We start from the raw sequence: 19,846 nt of genomic DNA on the forward strand, positions 1-19,846 counted from the left end.
TCTTTTAAAGGTCTGTTCCGGTGCTGTATCATGGCTCCTACTCCTATTTCCGGTCCATGCGTTCCACTCAATGCGTTCCACTCAATGCGTTCCAGCGCGCTCACTTCCCTTTCAGCGCACCCGATGTTGGATCTTTCCTCATTTCACAGGTTTCAAATGATGGATCATACTTTCCTTGCCCAGCTGGTGATTCTAGCAGTTTGACCCCATGATCCTTGCCTATTACAAATATCTATCTCCACAGAATATTATGCCAATACTTTATACTTATATTCACCAACATATAATGATAAAAGAGGATTCTGGGAAGTGTAGTTTCTTCTAGATCCCCTCCTTTCAAGTTTAAACTGTCTTTCATTTTTACTGCTTTTTTCTTTTTTTCTGGTGTCTTTCACAAGTTGTTGTATAGTATAGTATAATCTATATTATACTGGTCTGGCACTAGCCTCCTGCACCAACAAGATTTCCTTTACCATGATTATGACATTATTCTGTATTATTCTATTATAGTGACAACTAGGGGGGTTATTTACTAAAACTCAAGTTTATCTAAGTTTTTTTCTCATCCTTTTTGACCTAACTCCCATTCTTGAATTTAACTCATTTATCAATAATTATTCTCGAAAAAGTCAACTTTTTTCGAATTGATGCTCTGAAAACTCTACTTTATTGAATTGTCGCTGTGTAAACTCGATTTTATCGTATTATCCATCTCAGATCATGATGTCAAGAAACAACTTCAGGGACATCTGCCATTGACTTCTACATGACCTTGACAGGTTTGAGATGGTGTATTTTTGGATTCTGATTTTTAGAAGCTTTAGGCAATAATAAATCTCTAAAAATGAGAGAGTCAATTCGAATTGTATGACTTTTTCAAATGACACTCCAAAAAAAGCAGCAATAATGTAATTTTCAAACATACGGATCCAAGCAGTAAAAGGTATGGTAGACTCACCAGGGTTTGCTGCCATGAAACTTCAGACAGATAAACTGTAATTAAACTGGGTAAATACATATTTCTCATAGTTGCCTCTACTACTTTTTCTGTCTGGATACTGACTATTTCTTAGTGTCTCTGACCTTTTTCCAATTACTTTGCTACAGTGCTGCCCACTGTTTCCTCTCCAGTACTAAAACATGCTCATACCCTTTATCGCCTTCCGGTTTCTTTCTTCCTCTTCGACCAGGTAAGATTGCCTCTAAACTCCTTGCTAGGAGTTAAAATGCTGCTGGTACTAAACCTAAGGTCATGTTGATTTTTTTCAAGTTTCCAAGACCCAGTTCAGGGCATGCATTGCAATGACATATCCAGGTTGCAGCACCTACCTTATTCAAATATCGACTACAATATTTGATAAATAAAAAGAAAGAAAAATTTTGCAATGTGTTGAAAAATAGTAGAATTTTTGCAAGAGCTGAAATGAGACATTTTGACCAAAACTAGCAAACATTTTTAATTTCTAAAAAAAATAAATAAATAACGGTGCACAAGGCTGAACGTCTGCTTTTATACAGCTCACAGAACTCCGAGGTGACTTCTAATATCCTTATATTTTACAACAGGGGGTGCATGCAGGACTGCCATAGTCACTGAATATGCTACTAGTTGCATGGATTACATTAGTGGCATTGGTATGAAACATGGTTGAACCAAAGAAGGAGTCTCTTTGGGTGTCATTTTGAAATGTGAGGTTTGGTGCAGAAACTCTACATGGTTTCTTCGGGAATAAAGGATACAGCTATAAATATTACATTATAGGCCGCTGGTTTAACTTCATATTCATGTATAAGGTTGCCATCTGGCCTATATTTTACCAGCCCAGTCGATAAAAAATATGCTCAATGCCAATACTATTAATAGAGCACAAAGGAAAAAATATAGGAATGTCGGTATTTTTTTCTAGAAAAGGTGACAACTCTACTGAAGCATCTTCCTGCAGTCATGCCATCACACTTGTCGCTTATCTGTACAGCCTAAAAAGAATATAAGGCTCTGTATTCAAGTAAAATATGATTTCTCAGAATGATTGCTTGGAGCGAGGACTGCATTGTTAGGTTCTAGCACCATCTATTGGCATGATGTTTGTATAGGTAACCACTCAGAATGTTCTGACATTACTGAGAGGTTTTTATATCACTCTAGCCTTAGAAATAACTATTTAATAAGGAGGTTATCTTTAATAAGGAGGATAATCCGAATCGCAGCCCTCTATAAAACTGTCCCGCTGTACCCCTTAGTTCCCTAAAGAAATCGACTGTTTCAATAACGGATGTAAGAGAATTCACTAATGAGAATGTTGCTATCGTACATACAAACATTAGAAGAGGGAGGATAATGTTGTTTAGCTTCTCTGTGACAGAATAACTTTGTTGAAAGCTTGCAGCTCCAGCATCAAAGTACAGAGAGTCAGATTTACACAGATCAGAAGGAATTCCCATTGGAGAAATATTTAGCATTTTAACGGCTGCGTCTGTGGAGCTTGAGAAAAGCTTAATTGAGCAATATTGCATTACAATAACAGAACTAGTAGTCCCCCCCCCCATCCGGATGTAATTTTTATGCCAAGGAGATCATTCCGTGGGCTCTGAGGGGGTGCGGGCCCAGGTGCAATTGCACCCGCTGCATACCTATTAGTTTTGCCCCTGATGCTTTAAAGGGCATGCAAAGGCAAAAAAATAAAACCATTTTTACTTTCTTTAATGAAAAAGAAACCTATCTCTAATATACTATAATTAAAAAATGTGTACTGTTTTTATAAAAAAAACACTGTATGCAGTGAAATTCTCCCTTCATTTACTGCTGTGGATAGGAATTGTCAGACTGTCCCTAACTGCTCTGCAGGGAGATAATTAATAATACTTATGAACAGCAGGGGGGGCCCCCGCCTTACTTCCCAGCCATGCAGAACTCAAGCAGCTTTGTTTGTTTCCCTGTAGAGCAGTCGGCGACTGTGTAGAGATTTGTATTGGATTTTATTTTTGCCTTTAACACCCCTTTATTGTTGCCAACTCCAGCTGCAGGGACAAAGATCATGGAGCCAGATTTAAACAGATAAACTGGGATTCTATTTGGAGGATTATTTTGCTGCAATCACTGGTTCTGCAGAGTTGGAGAAAGTTTGTATTAAACAATACAAAGACTATAAAATCAACATTATATTACATGACAACACAGGACCCAGTGCAGTCTGCATATTCTTGCTGTATCAGCTTCCGGCAGATATTATTTGACTTGTGCTGTTTTGAATTTATGACGATCCCTAAGCAGCCCAGACCTCACTGAGCATGTGCACAGTCTTGGCCTTGCAAAGATGTTAAACAAAGTTACAAGATTGTAACCCCCTGTGGCCAATTTTGAAAGCATAAATCATTTGTTTGGTTAGGCTTCTGGTGCAGTACGTTCATGTTTATGTTTAGTATACAAAATACAGCATTTCTAGCCTTATTCTATTTTAGAATTTCCTTCCCCTTTAAGAATACAGCCCTAATATTGCTGCACTACAGCTCTCGGCAGATTTTGACCCTTCATAATCTGGCAAAGTATGCTAAGATTTGTAGCCCACCAACAAATGAGTAAAGTCTGGTTGAGCAGGTGTTTAATCCAATTTAAAATATAATTTACTGCCTAGTAGAGTGAGTTTCTGGTAACGGGCTACATTGCTGCAGCAAAGAATATGTAGTTTTGTCACGATGCAGAATAGATACTCCATTAGCAACCTTGCTCCTAAACCTCAGTAGCATTTAGCTTAAGGGATGTTTTGTGTTTTCATATTAATGACGACAAAGTCTCAGTAGCAGCTGTCAGTGGGGGAAAGTAAGAGGCCAGGGGAGAGCTGGCACAGGGAACAAGTCAATATGCAGATGAGTATCCTAGAGGGCACTCGTCTGGCTGTACCTCGCCGCTTTGTTTTATTCATAGGGATGCTGTGTTTTTACAGTCTGATGCTGATCATTTCTCAGTTAGTCAACATAATCATTAGAGGCTTAGATGGAAATTCTGGTTGATCTTCAGCATGTGTTCTACTCCTGAATCTGATACGTGTAAAAGAAAAAAACATTTTTTTAAAAAAAACATTTTTTTTTTAAAAAAAAACTAATTTTGCTGCAATTTGGCATGAAAGTAAAAGGCATTCAAATAAATGTCAGTGATCAAAATGATGATTGGTATTACTCCCGCTTTCATAAACTTGTCTGGGTCTAACGATGAGAGAAATTGAATTTTTAACTAAATTGACAAGGATTGTCAAAAACGAGCAGAAACAAACTTGGAGACACAAAGACATTAATCTCATGGCGAATCCTGTGCAAGTGGGGACAATCTGTGCCTGTCACGTGAGGGGGCAGCCAATGTCACACTCCTTACTTGTAAGTCATTCATTAGGTACTAGAAAAAGCAAGTGTAGACTTGCCCTAACTCCGCCCATACCCAGGTCAGTATAAACTGCCCACTCAGTACCTCCAGATTTGCTGCTTATCAGCCCATGGATTGGATCCCAAAGGCATACCTGACTAGTAACTGACTGAAAACTGGGTAATTTGATGCAGTCCTCACCCATAGGCTTCTAGTATGTTCCAATCATTGGCCACTGGGGCTAAATATATTAAAGGGTTTTTCACCTTCAAATACTTTGTTGTTTTCAGATAGATCACCAGAAATAAAGACCTTTTCCAATGACTTTCTACTTTCTATTTATGAAAGTTGTAGTAATATTGAAGTCTAAAGTTTCATATTTTACCCTCTTGTGTCTCTTTAAAGTAGCACTTGGAGGGGAGGGGTTACCGACCCTGTAAGTGTTCTAAATTGATACAATTATGTTGATGCATTTTTTATCTTTGTTGCTGCTGAACATAGAATCCCTGAGTCTCATTAAAGGCAGCTGTTAGAAACAATACATTATACGTTAATATCCGACAGATGCTGCTGAAAAATGTATCAAGTAATGTAGTGCAACTAAATGTAGCAAATTTGTAACAGTTCAGAATCTGCACCTGGATTACTGAGCTACCAGACTCAAACACCAGAGACATGAAAATTCAACTTTAAATTTTAATTATGGAAGAATTGTAAAAAAAAAAATAAAAGATAGAAAGCAATTGAAAATAGTGTGTATTTCTGGTGAACAATCTGAAAACAACTGAATTGATAAAAGTGTTTGGAAGGTGAACATAAAAATCCCTTGAGGACCACATCCAGCCCACAGACCTCCAGTTTGACAGATGTGATGTGTAAAGATTATTTTGAGTCTCAAGGGGTTACTGTATTACTGTACTAATTGCACTATGCAGCATTTTCCCTATAATTTTAGTGGCATTGTTGTCGTCAGGGGAGTAGTACCTTACACAATTGTATCTACTGCGGCAGATGTGCCCTTCTGTGCTACTGTTCAAAAGCGGCTCTGGCCTGCCCCTCTCATTAGCCAGTTAGACCTTCCCTTTGTCACATTTGCATTTTGGTGTGATTCTTCCCACATACCATAGTCAGTGACTAAGAGCATGCTCAGATCAGCTGACAGGGATCCTCCTGCAAGATGAAACCTATAGGGGCAGATAGTGAACACCTTGTACAAAAACCAGCTAGTACAATGGTAGAAAAACACTTACAGTGCCAATGGCATATCTCTGGGGGTGGAACAGAGAGAAAACTTAAAAACTTTAAAGAAAATTTGCAGTTTCGCTGTATGTTAAATTGATTAAAATGATTACATTGCTCGTTTATAATCTGGTAAGAATCAGGACAGATGTTGTAGAAGGAACGACAGGATGACCTTAGGTGTATTTCTTTTTTACTAGCCATAGATACATTTTATCTTCTGCTTTTTCATACTAACCTGTAGGGTTTCAATGGAAACAGGAAAATGGAGTGCACATGTACAATATAGCATTTCCCAGTAGTGATGGGTGAATCTGCCCCGTTTCGCTCTGCCGAAAATTGGCGAAACAGCGAAAAATTCACGAAATGCAAGTCAATGGGGGTCAAAATAATTTTGATGCACAACAATTTTGACGTGAGTGGCAATTTTTATATGCACGGCTATGTTGTTCAATGGGCGTCCAAATAATATTATTTATTTTTATGCACATGCCAATTTTGACGTTCGACAAATGTTTTTTTGCCAGAGAATTTTTGCTGTGTTTTTGCGAAACCATTCGCCAGTGGCGAAACGTGATGATTCCCGCAAATCCATACCTGGCAAATGTATTTGCCCATCAGTATTTTCCCACTGCTTTCATCACTAAAACGCACAGACAAGTAGTATATATTTGTTCTGCCTAGCTCATATTTTCCAGAGAGCCATTCTACAACGTAAGTTTCCTCTCCTTGTATTTGCTTATTCTGTGACTTGTTTCTGGATAAGTTGAGAGAGGAAATCACAAACAAATTTGAGCACATAACAAGGTGCTATATAGAAAGTGACACATTTTGCTTGGGTATTGTACAACGGTGAGCCCAAGAGCAGAGGGTCAGAAAGGCCAGAATGCTTTTGATTAGCTTGTACACATACTTACAAAAGGTAAACAATCCTTTGAGTTTTATAGTATAAAAACTAACAATAATCCATTAAATCAATTATGTATTTTGCCTAAAATGTAAAAACAAAACTGGCATTAGTTCTAGAAAACATTAAATATAAACATTAAAATATGTGCAATTTTTCTGCTAGGCTTGTGGATTTCATATAAGTGCCATACGCAGGAATGACCACCTTCCAATTGTTCCTGCAGATTCTTCACTTCCTTGCTTGGCATACATATCCAGCTGGTTGAGCAGAATAGTCAATATCACCCAAATGTCACATTTGCCATCATAGCGCTGGCAGTTGTACTGAGGAAGGAACATAGTTACTGTGTACTGCCCTACTGATTCTCTTCTGATGTGAGAGACAGCTGAGGGAGATGATTCGTCATTCTGACCCAAAGAGGTCCCCAGAGAGGCAGTATAAGTATTGAAGTTGCTTTAATATTATGCATTAAAATAATACTGATCCTATTACAGAGAGTAAATAGGAAAACCTGTCCCTGGCCTGTCCCTATTAGGGACACTTGACCTCTAAGATGCAGCTAAAGGGGGTACTGAGAGTTGCTGTCTTTTCCTTTATTTAGGAAAAGACAGCTTTATTCCTGAATCCCCTGTATTAAATACACTGAACATGTGATGCTCATGATATATAGAGAGAGAGAGAGAGAGAGAGAGAGAGAGCTATTTCTCCCAGCTCTCCTATGTGTGCCTCTGAGCTCAGCGGTCTCTTTATCTTTCTCAGTTCTACTGTCTGTCTCTCCCAGTTCTCCTTTGTGTGACTCTGAGCTATGCTGTCTCTTTATCGCTCTCGGTTCTACTGTCTGTCTCTCCCAGCTCTCCTGTGTGTGCCTCTGAGCTCTGCTGTCTCTTTATCGCTCTCAGTTCTGCTGTCTGTCTCTCCCAGCTCTCCTATGTGTGCCTCTGAGCTCTGCTGTCTCTTTATCGCTCTCAGTTCTACTGTCTGTCTCTCCCAGCTCTCCTGTGTGTGCCTCTGAGCTCTGCTGTCTCTTTATCTCTCTCAGTTCTACTGTCTGTCTCTCCCAGTTCTCCTTTGTGTGACTCTGAGCTATGCTGTCTCTTTATCGCTCTCGGTTCTACTGTCTGTCTCTCCCAGCTCTCCTGTGTGTGCCTCTGAGCTCTGCTGTCTCTTTATCGCTCTCAGTTCTGCTGTCTGTCTCTCCCAGCTCTCCTATGTGTGCCTCTGAGCTCTGCTGTCTCTTTATCGCTCTCAGTTCTACTGTCTGTCTCTCCCAGCTCTCCTGTGTGTGCCTCTGAGCTCTGCTGTCTCTTTATCTCTCTCAGTTCTGCTGTCTGTCTCTCCCAGCTCTCCTGTGTGTGCCTCTGAACTCTGCTGTCTCTTTATCTCTCTCAGTTCTACTGTCTGTCTCTCCCAGCTCTCCTGTGTGTGCCTCTGAGCTCTGCTGTCTCTGTATCTCTCTCTGTTCTGCTGTCTGTGCCAGCTCCGCAGCCTGTATCTCTCTCTCTCTCTCTCTCAGCTCTGCAGTCTGTCCCTGTGTCAGGTGTCCGTCTATGTGTTAAGTCCAGTGTGTGTGTGTGTGTGTGTGTGTGTAGTGCCGGCGCTGTGCTGCTGCGTGTGTATGTCTGTGCTGTGTGCGTGTGTCTGTGTATGCAGGAAGGATCACTTCCGCCTGGCTGCAGGAACAAGAAGTCGGAGCATCTATCGCAGATCAGTACGAGCTTCTTGTCTGTGTCATGGGGAGCAGATGAGCCATTGAAGCCGCTTGAGGAGGGACCGTGTGTAGAGCCGGCAGTGGGAAGCAGCGAGAGGAGGCAGCGGCAAGGTAAGGAAGCCTGGCGGAGTGACATTGGAGCCTGATAGGCTGAGGGTACAAGGGAGACAGCTGATCATTATGTGTATATGAGATGAATCACACAAGCAGCAGGTAGCCGCTCATACTGTGTGTACTTGCAGCGGAATGCCTTACAATCGCAATGTGTCTGTGCAGAGACATCAGCTGGTGCCGGCCTGGGGAAATGCGGATGGACAGGGGGGGAGATGATTGATTGGTAGCTGCCAATATCTCCCCGCATGCTAATGAATGGTTCCTTCCGAGTCTGGTGGCTGCAACTAAGGGAAGCAATGGAAGCTTAACTCCTGCGGCACCAGCAGCAGCAGCTGTGTCTGTAACATGTGTAACTGAAGGACATGAGTGTGAGTGGTGCAGCAGTCTCACCAGCCGCTTGATCTTTACTTATATCATCTATGCACCGATGCCCGTGTTAATCCATTGTACTGGATGTAGTGTGCTGAGCTCTCAGGGCCCCACATGAAACATCATGTCCTTGTTTCCTTTTTATGCTGCAGAAGCACAAGCAGACAGTTATGCACAGTATCATTTAGGCACACAGTATCAGTTAGGCACACAGTATCATTTAGGCACACAGTATCAGTTATGCACACAGTATCATTTAGGCACAAGGCTGTGCAATGTACTGAGTCACTATGAGACGTGGGTATAGATATTACAAACTGTCATGTTCCAGAAGGAAACATCATGCAGCTGCTGCATCACAGGCCCAAGCCACATGGCGACTTGTTAGGCAAATCACAGCAGTTTACTTGTATTGATTTCACTAAAGAAAGCCAGGCAGGCATTTTATTGGTCGACACTGAGGACACTGGGAGTTGTAGTTTAGATGCCAAGCACTACAGGTTGCCAAGCCTCACAGTCTGCTTCAGATGCAGCCAGATGGTGATTTGCTGTGCATGGAAAAGTTGTATAGATAGTCTGCCCTAATGATACCCACTGTGAGCAGCTGAATGGAAAACAAATGGCCTGCCTCTGTTTTTTTACATTGCAAAATTCAATTATAGAATTTAGGGGCGATGGAGCATTAAGAATAGCATATAAATGCATATAACTGATTTATACAGCAAGGGCTATGGACTTCCTCATTAAAGGGGTGGTTTACCTTTAAGTTAACGTTTAATATGTTATAGAATGGCCAATAATAAGCAACTTTTCAATTGGTTTTTATTTTTTTATAGTTTTATAATTATTTGCCTTCGCTTTCAAATGGGCGTCGCTGACCCCATCTAAATGGCAAATGCTCTGTAATGCTACACATGTATTGTTATTTTTTATTCCTTATCTTTCTAGTAAGGTTCTCTCCTAGTCATATTCTAGTCTCTTATTCAAACTAATGCACGGTTGCTATGGTAATTTGGACCCTAGCTACCAGATTGCATAAAATGCAAATTGAAGAGCTGCTGAATAAATGACTAAATAACTAAAAAAAAAACACAAATAATAAGAAATGAAAACCAATTGCAAATTGTCTCAGGATATCACTCTCTACATGATACTAAAAGTTAATTCAAAGGTTAACAATTCCTTTAATAAGTATACGTCAGGCTGTCAAATCTCTGTTGTATACTGCAACTCTCTGTGTTCCTCTGGAGCTTTGTAAAGGTATATGCACATTCTGTTTTTTGGCTTTTTTTTTGTTTTTGTTTGGACATACAGTATACCCATGGGACCTATTATCCAGGATGTTAGGGACCTGGGGGTTCCAGATAAGAGATCATTTTGTAATTTGGATCTCCATACCTTAAATTTACTAAAAAAATAATTTAAATATTAAATAAACCCTTTAAACATAATAGGATGTTTTGCCTCCTATAAGTATTACTTATATCTTAGGTGAGATCAAGCACAAGGTACTGTTTTATTATTACAGAGAAGAAGGAAATCACCTTTATTTTTAATGATTTAATTAAAATAGAGTCTGTGGGGATGACCTTCCTTTAGTTCAAAGCTTTCTGGATAACGGGTTTCTGTATACCATACCTGTACATGTAACACAAAGGTGCAGTTCAATATATAGTTAACTTGTAGTAGGGTGATGTAGACAGCAATATTTTAAGAGAATTTTTGATTGGTATGTTTTTTATGGGTTTTTTTCAAGTTTTAGCTTTCTTTTCTGCAAGTCTCCATAAAACCTGTATCTGGATTCCAAGCTCAATGCTCCTAGCAAGCAGGCAGTGATTTGAATTGCCAACAAGAAAGAGAATGGCAGAGCATCTGAATAGATAAGATGGGATAGCATGTATAATTTGGCACCTTGTAAAATGCCCGACTTGCAGAATATGAACAATAAAATAAATGTACTGTAACCACATAATTAAATTTCGTTCTGGTTTTTGGGATCACTGGGCCTAGCAAATAGATAGAAAAGCAGTAGAAACATAATACAATACAATACAAATATAAAGGTCACTTGAAATGTTGGTAGAAATGGATTACTGAAAAAAATATTCAGTTTCCCGCTACCCTATATGCCTATAAGTAAAGGTAAGGGACCTGTTACCCAGAATGCTCATGACCTGGGGTTTTCCAGATAATGGATCTCTCTGTAATTTGTATGTTCATACTTTAAATCTACTAGAAAATTATGTAAACACCCATTAACCCAATAGGCTGGTTCTGCTTCCAATAAGGATTAATTATATCTTAGTTGGGGTCAAGTGCAAGCTACTGTTTTATTGTTACAGAGAAAAAGGAAAAAAATTGGATTCTATGGAGTCTATGGGAGACAGCCTTTCTGTAACTTGGAGCTTTCTGGATAATAGGTTTCTGGATAACAGATACCATACCTGTATCTTGAAACCTGTCTAAAATAGATCGTGAACACTAGTAGGTAAATGCAGTAAATCTTTCAGGTCTCAAAGTGAAGAACTCACCAGTTTAGAGAAGGGGTCCAGGTGCACCACCCTGAACCTTCAGCTGAGGGAGCGGATAACTGTATAGAGAAATTGAACAGGCACTTCCAAGGACAAAGCTTCCAGGCAGACTTTTCAACTAAAAAGGATTTTATTTATTCAAGTGCCCTAGGACACCACCTAACGCGTTTAGTATCGATAGGATACTTAATCATAGGCCAATAAAAAAAATTTATGTATATATAATTTTTTAGCAGATGTAAGGTATAGAGATCCAAAACTGCTCTGCAGGGTCTATAAATGGAGAGAGGAAGTTGGGTGCGCCCCGTGTGCGGGTTTGGGTCTGGTCGGATGTGAGTTCGGGGTCTGGTGTGGGACAAGTTTTTCTTGACCCACACATCACTACTAGTAAGTCTCTGTCTTGTAAACTATCAATATATTTCTTGTTGAGTCTGTTGTGCTGTAAAGAGGTTAATGCGTGATGTTGAAAAGGTTACTGTAGGGATCCCTTTGTCTGCTGGGAGCTAACATTGTATTCTCAGGGTTACCAGTGCCATTAGTGTGTTGATGGGGACATGCTGAGGGAAGGAAGCATAATACAGAGCCAGGCAGGTGTTTTCTACTGAGCTTCCACACACAATCTGTTGTATTAATTACCACATTAGTTTCAATAATTATCTTTAACATGAATCTAAAGACTTTGATTAACACTCCAAATCCTAGCAGCATGGTTGTCCTTAAATTACTGCTCATGTTCTGCAGTTCCTTGGCAGCATTCCGTTGACCCCTTAAAGGGCGGATGTTTTTGTGGACAAAGTATGAATATCTCTCTCTCTCTCTCTCTCTCTCTCTCTCTCTCTCTCTCTCTCTCTCTCTCTCTCTCTCTCCCTCCCTCTCTCTCTCTCTCTCTCTCTCTCTCTCTCTCTCTCTCTCTCTCTCTCTCTCTCTCTCTCTCTCTCTCTCTCTCTCTCTCTCTCTCTCTCTCTCTCTATTGTTTTACCTCTTAGAAAGTCATAATCATTTATTTTATTTTTTTCTACCCCTGGAAGCAGCATCTAACCTTTTCTTAATTGGCTTAAAAATATAGTGTGTCCTTCCTTCTTTCAGTCATTGGGCGCTCACTGTCTGTATAGCAGAAAAAAGATTAGTGACCTTTTGCTAATCAATTATAAATCTGTAATAATGTTTTTTATTGTTTTTATTATTAATTGATTTAGTGCCTTCTTTTCCTGGATATATATATATATATATATATATATATATATATATATATATATATATATATATATATATATATATATATATACTGTACATATCTATAACAATCTATGAATACACTTACATATACATTACAAAACTATATATGTACACAGACCTACCAATGCAAGCATATGATATTTATTTATGTAGCAAACATGGTGGAAGATTAACAGGAACATATTGCACCGGGGTCATTTCGATGGGTTGAATTTTGTCATTTTTTCTAGCCATTTTCAGAATTGAGGTAAATCAATATTTATTATAATTATTTTTAGGCAAAAGTTTAATGCTTGAAGTCGATTTAACGTTGTTGCTGCAAAACTCCAAAACTACTATGTGGCAAGTGTCTTCTATGGTATTAATAGTGGGTCTACTGCGATTGCTCTTGGCTAAGCTGTTTAGACTCAAAACAAACACGGCAATAATTATTTTAATTCAGACCTTTGCCACATTTTGGAATATGAAAAATACACGCTTTTTATAAATAATGTTTGTTAAGGGGGTTATTTATCAAAGGTCGAATTTAAGAGTTTTTTTATACCCCAAATGAACTCACAACTTGAATGCTTTCTTATTTAATAAATAGTTTGAATGAACAAAACCCGATTCTGTGAAACCCGAAAAAATACCTCAAATCGCTTGAAATATTCAAGTTTTCAGGCAAAGCCCTACGAAAAAAATGAAGGCTATTAACATCTTCAAATGGTTCTCATGTCTGACATAATAAAGAAGTTTTGCTCTATGCTGTTTTTACCTTTTTATCATATCCAGGTTGCCACTTCATGTTCTAGTTTCGGTTTGGGCTGGGTGGGAGAGGTTCAAGGCCTTGATACGATAGAAACTCTGCTTACATTGCTACCACTTGCCATAGCATCTCACTTAAAAAAAAAACCCAGAATGAATGGGATAGGTACAATCCTGTTACAGGGTCTGGTTGGGCCTGTGGGGAGAGGAAGGAAGTTGCAATTCACAATATAAATTGTACAGGCATGAGACTTGTTATACAGAATGCGTGAGACCTGGGGTTTCTGGATAACTGATCTTTCTGTAATTTGGATCTGCATCTCTTATGTCTGCTAGAAAATCATGTAAACATTAAATGAACCCAATAGACCAGTTTTGCTTCCAACAAGGATTGATTAAATCTTAGTTGGGATCAAGTAGAAGCTACTATTTTATTATTACAGAGAAAAAGGAAATCATTTTGAAAAATCTGGATTATTTGCTAAAATGGAGTCTATGAGAGACAGCCATTCCGTAATTTAGAACTTTTTGGATAATGGGTTTCCGGATCCAATACTTTTACTGATGTACTGTACTGTGATGTAAAATGTTAAAAAGAGTATTCATGTTGCACAAAATTGTACACCACTGACATGCCCCAATCTGTAAAGGGTAAAGTCACTGTCAGCAATTAAGGAGGAAGCTGGCTTTTTTTTTAAGAAAGGGGAAGTCTTTTTTTCTGACCTAATTGCAAAGGTTGGCTGAACCGGTGTCTGTGAGAGTGCAGGAGTGCCGTTCTTTAATGATAGGGATCCGGTCCCCAGTGATACTGCAGTGTGATTTTATTGCATGCTCATAGCAGCGAATATTCTTTGCCTAGCAACTGCCAGTAAATAAATAAATCAATGCTGCGCTGATTGGATTTTAGTACTGACAGAACAGGGAATGTGATTAATAGTAAATGGAGAGACATTTATAGCTGCTGATGGAGGATAGGCCGTTCATCTTTCCACCTGTATTGGGAAATGGTATAAAAATAAAAAAAATCAGAACATTCCATGTGTATCTGTGTAAAGAGGCCACAAGGGAAACGGGGCCTAGTAGGCGCAACTTAACCGGCCAAGCCAGTAAAATACCATCCAAGCCTGGGGCTGGTATTACAAATTTACAAATACATTTACTGGTAAATTTGTGGTTCTGCCCTCAATTATCGCTTCCCAGTTCATCTTTTTCACTTCTACCACTGTATCTCCTTGCCCATTAAATTTCCTCTAATCCATGCCAAATAACATTACACCTTACTGTATCAGATGACAGTTAATCTTGTAGTTTGCATGAAATGAGTTTGGATGAAAATGACAGTTTTATAATTTGTTCATCTAAACAATTGTTAAAGTCAAACAGTACTGCTGTTTTAAAGGGGTTGTTCGCCTTACAAACACTTTTTTCAGTTCAATTGGTTTTAGATTGTTCTCCAGAAATAAAAACTTCTTGCAATTGCTTTCCAAAAATCTAAGTTTATAGTTTAATGTTCCTGTCTTTGGTGTTTCAGTCTGGCAGCTGAGTAATTCAGGTGCAGACTCTAAACTGTCACAATTTTGCAACATTTAGTTGATACATTTTTCATCAGCATCTGTGGGATATTAGCAACTATTGTATCAATTCTAACAGCTTCCTTTAATGAAACGCAGGGATTCTACTCAGTAGGGACAAATATAAGAAATGGAGCTGCTTTAGAAGGTGAAAAATGACACTTTACGCTTCAATATTAAAAGAACAGTCCCACATAGAAAATAGAGAGTACTGTAAATGAAAGTGTTTCTGGTGAACTATTTGTAAACAACTTGGTGTTTGAAGCTGAACAACTCCTTTAAATATGTACTGCCATGCGTGATTTGCTTAGATCCCTTGAGCTTTGAATGTACATAATGCGTGTCTCTTTGTATAGGTTGTGTCACACTAAATGAGTTTAGTCAGTGCTAATGAAGGATGATTGAAAGAAAGAAAGAAATTAAACAACGAGGAGTGTGGATGGAAAGATTGGGGACAAAAAGAGGGGTATGGTGGAAAGCAATCTGTGCCTGACTTTGTATTTTCATGGTAATTTGGGACCAGAATCCCAACTGCCATCTGCTGATTCCTTAGGACAGACTGCGGGTATTCATAGTCTGTCTGTTTTATTAGTAGCAGACCTTCCAGAATATCAGCTACATGACCAGTATCTAATATAATATAGGATAGCTAAGTGTTTACAATTGGCACATTTAATGAAGCATTGCCATACCATGTTTGGGCAATCTCTAACTGTGTCAACAGTCTGTCATAATTCTGGGCACTTCCTCTTAGTACAAAGGAGCTGACTGTTGTTTTTTTTTTACTTTTCAACATTGCAAGCAGTGTAACCATTGACAATTAACAGGAACTAATAACAACAGAGTTGCTTTACTTCCTCTTAAATAAAATATAAATGTTTCTTTTTTAGCTTTAGTAGTTTGCAAAGTCCACCTGCTAGATGTAGTGCTCAACCACAAGGCTAGGGTCATATGAATTCCTACGTTGGCCATCGTGCCAGTATATAATGTAGCTAGCTCTGCTTATCTCCTTTGCTGGGGATGGGCAGGAAGGTGATTTACTGCAGCGCTGCCAATGCTTATCTGAATGATGTACAGCATGACTGGTATTGTGCATATAGAATCAGCATATTCCAAGTAACTAGAGAGTGCCACTTGGGGAAACATTGAGCATTCTTCAACCAGCGTGTTGAATGTTAATTATGTATTTTACATGATTCTCGAAATTGAATCTATTAAGAATTAGTAATGCTTTCAAAGCACCATCACCCATCGCAATTATATGTGAGCAGACCCTGTGTGAGTCTCTGTGTTGCAGTAACCAGATAGCGGTACAGATGTGGACTTCGGCTGAGGTCAGAACTATGGACCTGTCGGTGTTTTATTGCCGTTAAAAGACGGAGGCTTAATGCCACAGGTATAAAAAGATTGTATTCTTCCAGGTGGCACCTTTTCCGGAAAAAAATACTGGGCTTCCTATCTATTTATCTTTTTTCCCTATTAATAACATTGGGATCAATCATCATTTTTACCGGCCAGGTGGCAACCCTAGTGATAGCACTACCCTTCAATAGTTAGGGGGGTCATTGGATGACATATTGAGTCAGGAGACGACAAAATAGCAATCTCTTTGGATTACATGAATTTTCACTCAGGCTTTTTGGCATTTTTGGTCCCACAAAGGGAATGATGATTAGTGAAAGCAACTATACTAGCAAGCCATCTCTCTTTATGTGTGGCTAGGGATAATTGCTGGATTTAATTAGCTAGTAGAATTAGTAGAATGTAATAAAAGTTTTAAAGGGTCATTTATGTCTGGTGGGACGGGGTGCAACGTCCAAAAAAAAGTTTTTCCAACCTTGCACCAAGTTCCTTGTGCTACAGAATGTACTTGCACTGAATATAGCGCTGTTTGCAATTGCCAGCTCTGTATTTAATAATTCTAGGCATATAGACAGCCCACTTCATGCCCCCTACCATACCCATATCTTGTACATCATTCAGGTGGTAAGGACAGAGATGCCATATACATGACAGCGTTACATTTGGCACCTGGAGCTGCAAGGCACAATTATTTGCTGTCTGGAGTCTTTAAAAATTAGGCATCTACAGTTTGCACCAGATTTACTAACCCATAGATGCCAATCAATAGGGAACAAGTACTGGTCACCTGCTTGAAAGCAAATATCTGATTGGTAAGTGTGAGTTACTAGTTTTGGTGCAGACGTCATTAGTACCACATTCATTCAACAAACCAGAAAAACTGGATATTTTTTGTCAAATCGTGCAGGTTTAATATGTTTTATTGTTCAAGGATAATGCATCTCAGGTGTCCATTTTTTTCAGGAAGTGTGAGCTTGTGCAATTCACAGTCAGTTGATGACCTCCTACATGCCAACTGGGTTATTTGTTTGGCCAATAAGCTTTAGTGAAGAAGGTTTAGACTGGTATAGGCTGGATAGGGTTTAAAGTGGATCAAGACCTGACAGGGGTTGGTATAAAATATCACAGATTTTTTTTTTCTGATGTTGGCAACTATGGCAAAAAACATACAATTTATCCAGAAAAAAAGAACCCCAGGTCTGTGCTTATAGATCTTCTTAATGTACAAACCCTATGCTAGATGCTCATTACTCATTTAAATATGCTATATTTTTGTTTGAGCATGTGTGTAAATCTTCCCATAAACTGGTGGGAACTGAAAGTTTTTCATTACTAAACATTTTTCCCTGAACTTGCTGGAAGAAGCAGTTTTTTTGTGTATATTTCTAAGCGAGGAAGGCGGTTGTATTGTGTAAGACACAGCAAAAATTATGCAGTGCAGGAAAAACTACTTTACCCTATATGATAATAAAACAGAAATAAAATACCATCCTGTGTTTAACATAGCAGCTAATCTGCTCCCTACTGTGAAACATAAAGAAATCATAAGTCAACAAGGAGACACAAGGCTATGGCCTAAGTGCTTTTATAGCTCTGAAGCTTTTATTCAGGTTGCACAACTCACAGTGCAGTCTTCCCCTGAACTGTGACATAAAGGGGATGTATACATTAAATTAACTTTTAATAAGACATGAACAGTGATATTCTAATTTGTAACTGCCCATATAGAAAAGTAATAACTATAAAAATCTCATATTAGAATGACTTTTTCCCCCCGTGGTTGCTGGCCCCGACAACCAGACTAAGATCGAGAATTTGATGTGATGTTCCTTTTCTTATTGAAATTTTGTGTGCAGGGAATCATGGGGTTTGGAGGATGCAGTCTAGGGACAGATGGCTGTTGATACAAAGTAACAGTAGTCAGCCAGCTCAGCAAAGTAGTCAGACAGATCAGCAGGAGAGCAGGGGACTAGTCTTAGGGAATGGTCAGAAACCATTAAAAATCATGAAAAGTCTGCATATTTTTTAAACTATGCATATTGCAAAGTTGCTTGAAATTATGTTTACTTTTCAAAAAGCTCAAGTTATGTTTTTGTGGCGTTCCCCTTTAATATCTAGTAAAATGGTACTTTAAGCAAAAGAACTGCATTGTGTTTATTATTATTATTATTATTATTATTATTAAAGGGATCCTCTCATGGGAAAACATGTTTTTTTTCAAAACGCATCAGTTAATAGTGCTGCTTCAGCAGAATTCTGCACTGAAATCCATTTTTCAAAAGAGCAAACTGATTTTGTTATATACAATTTTGAAATCTGACATTGGGCTAGACACATTGTCAGTTTCCCAGCTGCCCCCAGTCATGTGACTTGTGCTCTGATAAACTTCAGTCACTCTTTACTGCTGTACTGTAAGTTGGAGTGATATCACCCCTCCCTCCCCCCCAGCAGCCTAACAACAGAACAATGGGAAGGTAATGAGATAGCAGCTCCCCAACACAAGATAACAGCTGCCTGGTAGATCTAAGAACAACACTCAATAGTAAAATCCAAGTCCCACTGAGACTGATTCAGTTACATTAAGTAGGAGAAATAACAGCCTGCCAGAAAGTAGTTATCCATTCTAAAGTGCAGGCACATGTCACATGACTGGAGCATCTGGGAAACTGACAAAATGTCTAGCCCCATGTCAGAATTTAAAATGAAATATAAAAAAATCAGTTTGCTCTTTTGAAAAATGGATTTCAGTGCAGAATTCTGCTGGAGCAGCACTATTAACTGATGCGTTTTGGAAAAAACATGTTTTCCCATGACAGTATCCCTTTAATAACAAGTATTTATAAAGCACCGTGTTCGGCAAGCCCTGTACAGTAAATGGGTTTATACATTGAACATATAGAATTACACATAAAGCAACCAGTAACCCATACAAGAGGTGAAGAGGGTACTGCCCAAGAGAGCTTACATTCTAAAAGAGTATAAAGCCAACTGCATTAACCTATTTTATATGCATCTCTTCTACACCCCTGTACACAATCACAATATATTCATCCATAATGGATACTTTTTGGGAGTTATGGCCCTTACTGACCAAGCACCTATCATCTGTGCCGGCAGTTGACTGCATAGTCTTATCATCTGTACCCACCCAAATGCCACCTATTAGGAGGCTAGAGCACACATGGGTGGACAGACTAAAAACAATAGGTGCTGAGAACCACGTACTGAGACACTGAGAATATGCCTAACCACAATTTGTTTGAGCATGGTTTTTATTTTGGGAATGGTTCATTCAGAGGGCACTGTTTATAGGGAAAATCATATATATAGCGCTAGGTGAGTTGTTTATCTGCCCATGTCACAGAGGGAAAGCCCGATTTGGCATATCGAAAATTGTATTTTTATATATTTCTTTTAAACATTTCATTTCAATACGGTTAATTGAAAACACACATTTTCTGGTGCTTGCAAACCCCTCGTAATCCTTTAATCTCTGTTACAGAGCAAACAGCATTTTCTGATTTACCTCATATGGAATTATAATGATATATTTGCTGAGGTGTTTATGTAAAATTCTATTTTTATTACAAAGCAAGCTTCCAGGCAGAGCCAGTAATCTGTATTTAGCAAAGCTTGCTGGGTGAGAATGGCAGTCACATTTTACATGGGAAGTACGATGCAGATGTTTGCACTTTTTTTTTTTTT

At 38.8% G+C, this 19,846-nt stretch overlaps 1 protein-coding gene across 1 annotated transcript in view; it reads left to right on the plus strand.

Annotated features, from left to right (window-relative positions):
• Nucleotides 1-8,047: 8,047 nt before the first annotated feature.
• The window catches only part of pak3.L (p21 protein (Cdc42/Rac)-activated kinase 3 L homeolog), a 111,733-nt gene continuing 99,934 nt past the window's right edge, over nt 8,048-19,846 (plus strand). Inside the window, exon 1 of the mRNA XM_041571888.1 lies at nt 8,048-8,322. The gene's annotated coding sequence lies outside the window, so the exon portion shown is untranslated. The remainder of the gene's footprint in view (nt 8,323-19,846) is intronic.

Source organism: Xenopus laevis, chromosome 8L (genome assembly GCF_017654675.1).
Source record: "Xenopus laevis strain J_2021 chromosome 8L, Xenopus_laevis_v10.1, whole genome shotgun sequence".
In the NCBI taxonomy this organism is placed as follows: domain Eukaryota; kingdom Metazoa; phylum Chordata; class Amphibia; order Anura; family Pipidae; genus Xenopus; species Xenopus laevis.